A 6,045-nucleotide genomic window follows, 5' to 3' on the forward strand; every position below is an offset into this window, starting at 1 on the left:
TCCTAATTTTCTGAGAAGGCGCCAGATTGATTTCCAAAGTGGTTGTACAAGTTTACATTTCCACCAACAATGGAGAAGGGTTCACCTTTCTCCACATCCTCTCCAGCATGTGTTGTCACTTGAGTTTTTGATCTTAGCCATTCTGAGGGGTGTAAGGTGATCCCCTCTTGTGTTGACTGACTTAAGAATAGGAACTTTCTCACCCCTTCTCTTCATTCAACAAACGAGGTGATCAATAAGCACTGCAATGAGGTAGGTTTTCTGACAGTGAAGAAGACAGACCTGACACCTACCCCTGATGAAGCTCCAGGTTTTAGTGATGTGGTTTCTGCCAAGCTGCCAGAAAACAATAATTCCTGCATTTTACTTAGAGGATGTGTTCAATAATTTCTTCAGAATGTGACCTAGGTGAAACAACGTAAGGGAGGAGGTTAGCTCCAACATTCTAGGGAGACTGCAGTGAACACATTAGTTCAGCTTGTGGCGTGCAGGAAACAGGGTTAAATGGGATAGGAAGTGACCAGGAAGAGAGTCAGCCCCCTAAAGGCACATCCGCAGTGACCAATTTCCTCCAACCTGCCTCTACTGTCCACAGTTTTGTCACATTTTAGTACACTGTACTAATCTTGCAATTTGGAAGGATTTTATTGTTTACCTTTTTCATAGGAAACTCTGTAGTTTTAAAGTTGATATTGCTTGGAATTTTTACATTTTCCCCCCAGTGGACTGCATGTTAAATGTACAAAATGCAGACATTGCTGGCTACAGAATTCACTGCTAGTAACTGTATCTGATCCTGCAGACATAGCCTATTTACAGCCTTGGTTGTGTATTTTTAGTGCTTTAGAATCATGAATAGGCCATGGCATATGTTCATGTATTTAAATATAAGCCTTTATTTATTTATAATTATTATTTAAACCAGGGATGGTGACATGGTTCAGCAGTTAATAGCATGGGGTCCTTGTGGAGAACCTGGCTAAAATGCCACTACCAACATGGTCACTCACAGGCAGCAGTAACTCCACTTTCACGGGATCTGACACTTTCTCCTGGTCTCTTTGGACACCACACATGCATGTGATGCACAAACATATATGCAGGCAAAACACATACATAAGTTAAAAAATAAAATTATTAAAAAATAATTTTAACAGTATTTCTTTGCAGTGCTGTCACCAAATTATGCCCTGGAACACACCAGCAAGCATTCACCTACAGATCACATCTTGAGAGTTACATCCTGATGTCTCACTGTACATTCTTAGGTGTTGTTCCTATTCTGTGTTTATCTGTCTTTTCTTGGCTACTTGGTAATGCATTGAAAGCTTTACAAAATTTATTTTACTACTTTAGTATGTTTGTTTAGCTTATTTTCATTAAAAGTGTTCATACATTGATTTATTTTTCTTTGTTTATTAATGTGTGGATGTGCACATAGTAGGGCCCCCTGTAAGGAATTCTAAGGTCACCGTTCAGGAGTCAGTGTTATCTGCCCTTTGTGTTGGTTCTGAGGTTTGAATTTAGGTGGTCTTGCTAGGCAGTCAGAGCCATCACCTTAGTGGTGACGTAGATTGTCGAATTTTAAAACCAGATAACTAGGGACCCAGAGAGATGGCTCAGAAGTAAAAGGTGATTGTTGCCAAGTATGGTAACTTGAGTTCTATCCCTGGTAACCACATGGTGTGAGCAGAGAACCAGGTGTTCTCCTGTCACTTACACACACCCTACATGGCACGTGAGTGATGTGTGTGCAAATACACGGTGAATAAATGGAATATAAACAAAATAATCACAGTGTGATTTACATACAATAAAAATTTATTGTTTTCATGTATATCAGCTTCCACAATTTAGCTAAAATACACCGTCTTCCATTCCCACACAAGCAAGGTCCAGACGATTTGCAATATTATTGGAAGTTTCTGTTGCTTTCATGAAGTGATGCCTCCAGGAAGCCCCACCCCACCCCCAACCACTACATTTTCAACTTCTTAAAATGTTTACATCCACACAATAGATGCCCCTTTACTATTTTTTGTGAGTTTCTATTTGTTTGTTTGCTTGTTTATTTATTTCTGGGAACTGAGCTCATGGCCTTCTGTTTGCTAGGTGAATGCTGTACCACTGAATTAAATAAGAAACCAACCTGAAGGGCTTTGTCTGTGTGTCTGTTCATTGTGGTTACTGTGATCAAATGTAGGGCCTGGGCATGACAGAACAAGCATTATTAAATGTTTCATTTCCAGTCCTGCAGAGGACATTTTGTGCCTACATTATTTCTTTGTGCCAGTGCTTGGGAGATTTATATGTGTATTTTCTTTTGTTGTTCAGTTGTATTCTATTGTAAGATTAGAATTTTTTCACATGCTATTTGGCAGATATCATGTGAAAAAAAACCATTATTCTAAGTTTTTTCTTATTATGCAAACAACTTTTATAAACATTTCTGTACAGGAGATGCTTCCAACCTACAATGATGTAATAGAATTTTTTTTACTTCCTATTGCACAAATGGGGTTCACATTCACACCCAGCTGAAGCATCTATTAGTTTCATTCATTGCTGTGATCATACACCTGTCAAATCATGAGGGGGATACAGTCCCTCCTGGTGGTAAACGTGTCGTGGCAGGGTTTGGATAAGTCTAGTCACATTGGGTCAACATTCAGGAAACTGAGAGAGCGGATGCTGGTACTCAGCATCTTATTCCCTCTTTAATTCCAGCCAAGACCTCAGATGGTATTAATATTGCTGCCCACATTCGATTGTGTCTCTTCAGTCAAACCTCAGTGGAAACACCATCCTCCTACACAACATACACCTACAAGTGTGTTTCTGGGAAATTCTAAACCCAGGCAAGTCAACTAACCCCCATAAAGCCATATTCAAATGTTGTTATTATTTTATGGCTAGCATTAAGTACTGTGAGACTCTTTCAGGGTGCTGGCAGCTGGGATGACCCCTTGTGGTTGCTTGATCACTGAACAAACTGGTGTATATGTTCCATGGTTTTTCCCATTGTAGGTTGATGTGGTTCACAGCACATCTGAGGTAGGTCAGGCCCTGCGCTGGTGTTTGGTAGACAAGAAGGATTACCTGTGTGTTACATTTACCAGCGTACACGTTATCAACAGTTAACGAGAACTGGCAGCTCCTTCTGCGGCAAATTTCCAGTCCTCTTAGGAAAATACTGATGTGTGTAGAGTGATAAATGGGTGATAGATTAGCTTCATAGGAAACTGCCAGGTGCCCCACAGAGCTGATCTCGTGGCATTCTCTCTGCAGTGTGAGAGCTGCTCCGTGGCCATGCCAGCCCTTGGTCCTTTCGGTCATGGTGTGTTTGTTCTCCTGCTTCAGCCGTTCTAGCACATGGGCAGAGGTTGGATTTGCTTCTTACTGAGGAAAGCGGCATTCAGCAGGATTCACTTGTTTAGACTCTCCTTCTTAGACAAGTTTCTGTTCTGATTGCTTCAGTCAGATTTGCTGACTTGAGAGAATCCTCTTCATATTCTGGATGAAGCTCTCTGAATGTTTCTACCACTCTATACATTTTCAGATATTTAACAATGTTTTCTCTTTAGCACTGATTTTCATGTTAATAATACAGTCCTAGCTTCTTCAGGTACTGTCTTAAAACACTCTGACGGAAAGTGTCTTAGTTAATGAAAGGCTTTCTTCAGTCTCACTCTTTGTAACACACTCTCCACCAATTGCAACTCCAGGTCCAGTTGAGCTGATGCCCTCTTCTGGCTTTCAGGGACACCAAGCAAACATGTGATCCACAGATATATATGCAGAAAAAACACCCATACACATAAAATACTAAACCTTTTTAAAGTGTAGATAATAATTTCATTAATTTTTCATATCCAAGTTTAATATTTTGGTCTCTGACACATTTGAATTAATTTTTGCATATCATTTAAATTCTCTTCTACCTATTGCAATTTTGGCAATGTTCTGGAAGGTGCTCTTTAGTCCATTGTGGAGTGAAAGTCACAAAGGGATTACCCAGCTGTCAAATGAGCCCATTAAAATACAAAACTTGCTGGGAAAATGTGCCTTTTGGTGAGATAGTGGCACTAAGTTCTTTGGGGGAATAAAGTGCTTTCTGTTTAGAATGGAAGCTTGTTCCCCAGAAGGGAATCTATGTCTGTCCCTCTAATCTGATCAAAATCTCCTGTCTTAGGAGGTCATAGGTTTAAGGGTGGCAGAGTGAACTACTGCTGTCTTGTTAAGTGAACCTTTGGTCTAACTGCCTTCTGAGCACTAATTATAGACATAGATTGTTTCTTTATTTGACACTGGACAGAAAGCCTCATTCTGCAGTGAACACCAGTTCATACAGTGACTCACAAGGGACAGATGACTGCTCAGTTCTCTGTGCTAATTAAGACCTCTGTGTCAACCTCCCCCAGGGAACACTGTGTAAGAGACGAAGGAAGACCGTACAAGCCGAAGGATAGGAGGGGTTCTGCGAAGCGCGGTCAGAGTCAGGGTCTTGACTCTCATGAAATTACTGCTGCCATGGTTGTGCAGGTGGGAAGGAAGTTCACTTGGGAGTCTCAGGAGGAGTGGGTGGAACGGCTGTGGGGTAGTAGGACAAAGACACATTGTATACATGAATGAAATGCCAAAGAGTAAATTTAAAATATTTAAAATATGATAAAATTTACTGCTTTGCTCACCTGCTTTGCCATTTTCTCTGTAGAACAATACGGGCATGTTTACTGCCTTACTTTGCGTTAGTTGTAAATATTTTATGATTCCATTTTGTTTTCATTATTGTGTTAATTAGTTTTAACCATTTTCAAATGAATTTTTTTTTTTGCCAGTCCAGTACTCATGGTGTAAGAAATAAACTGCTCTGTCCCTTTTCAATGGAGTTGCCAGAGGCGCTACCTACTCCCTATTCTAGGTGGTAGTGGATACCTGCTTGCCTCAGAACTCTGGGAACTAAGAAGTCATGTGACTGAGCCCAGGATCAGAAAAAAGAAGGTCAGCCTCAAGCTGCAAATTGTTCATTGGGTGTTGCTTTGTATTCTAGGACAGTGATAGGGCAAGTTTGGGAGGATGCAAGGTTCTGACCTATAGGAGAAGGCAGGAATTTCTTCTGACCAGAGGATTTAAAAACCACTATCTCATGACAAATCAGCATGCCAGCAGCCATCTTCGCCCATACTTTATGCCACAGTCCTTCTTCAGAATTGTATACTAAAAATTGCTTCATTTGTTTTATTCTCTTGAATTTCCAGCAATTATATACATATTCAAAGCTTTCTTTAATGGGTTATAATAACACTATAAATAGATAAGACTGTTACATTTGACCCTAACTACTCTAGAAACAAGGAGAGCTACTTTCGTGGCTATCTTACCAATCTTTTAAAAAAAAATGACCTTTAATTGAAAATGATCATTTCAAAATTTTTAGAACTGTTTTTCAATCTCTTTTTCAGTCCCATCCTCTATAAACAAACAAACAATCTAAAAAAATTCATAGTTCCCTTAACTCTGGAAGGTGTCAGGACAGTGTCGCAGATTGAACTACTAGGTAAGAAATATTTTGATAGAGTGATCGATGCCATAAATGGACAGACAGTGGTGGTAGCAAGGACTCTGAAGAAAGCTCAGGCATGCATGACAGAGAGCAAGGACTTTTTCTAAGCTTCAGAAGAAGCAGGGAGGCTCTATGCATGTGGCTGATGAGTAGAGGACAGTACCTACTGTAGTCAGGGTGTCTCAGATGCCTGTAGGAAAAAGGCAGAAATCTGTTGGTCTGGGCTCCATATGCGGAATCACTTATTATTGAGCAGCAGCTGATGTGGGATCTAACAAATTGCTGAGTCTTGGTAGGAGGAGATCAGCTAACAGGATGCAGACCAATTCCAGTTGGATCTGTGTTCCTTCCTGACCACAGCTTTGTACAGGGGAACAAACACATCCCGAGAGCAATACTGGTCCCCAATCTGAGAAGATGTACCCATTGAGTTGAGAAATTTCGTTCTGGGTCTCAAAGACTGTTGTGAGATCTGATTTCTT

Source organism: Psammomys obesus, unplaced genomic scaffold, assembly GCF_907164565.1.
Source record: "Psammomys obesus unplaced genomic scaffold, mPsaObe1.curated_primary_1811, whole genome shotgun sequence".
In the NCBI taxonomy this organism is placed as follows: domain Eukaryota; kingdom Metazoa; phylum Chordata; class Mammalia; order Rodentia; family Muridae; genus Psammomys; species Psammomys obesus.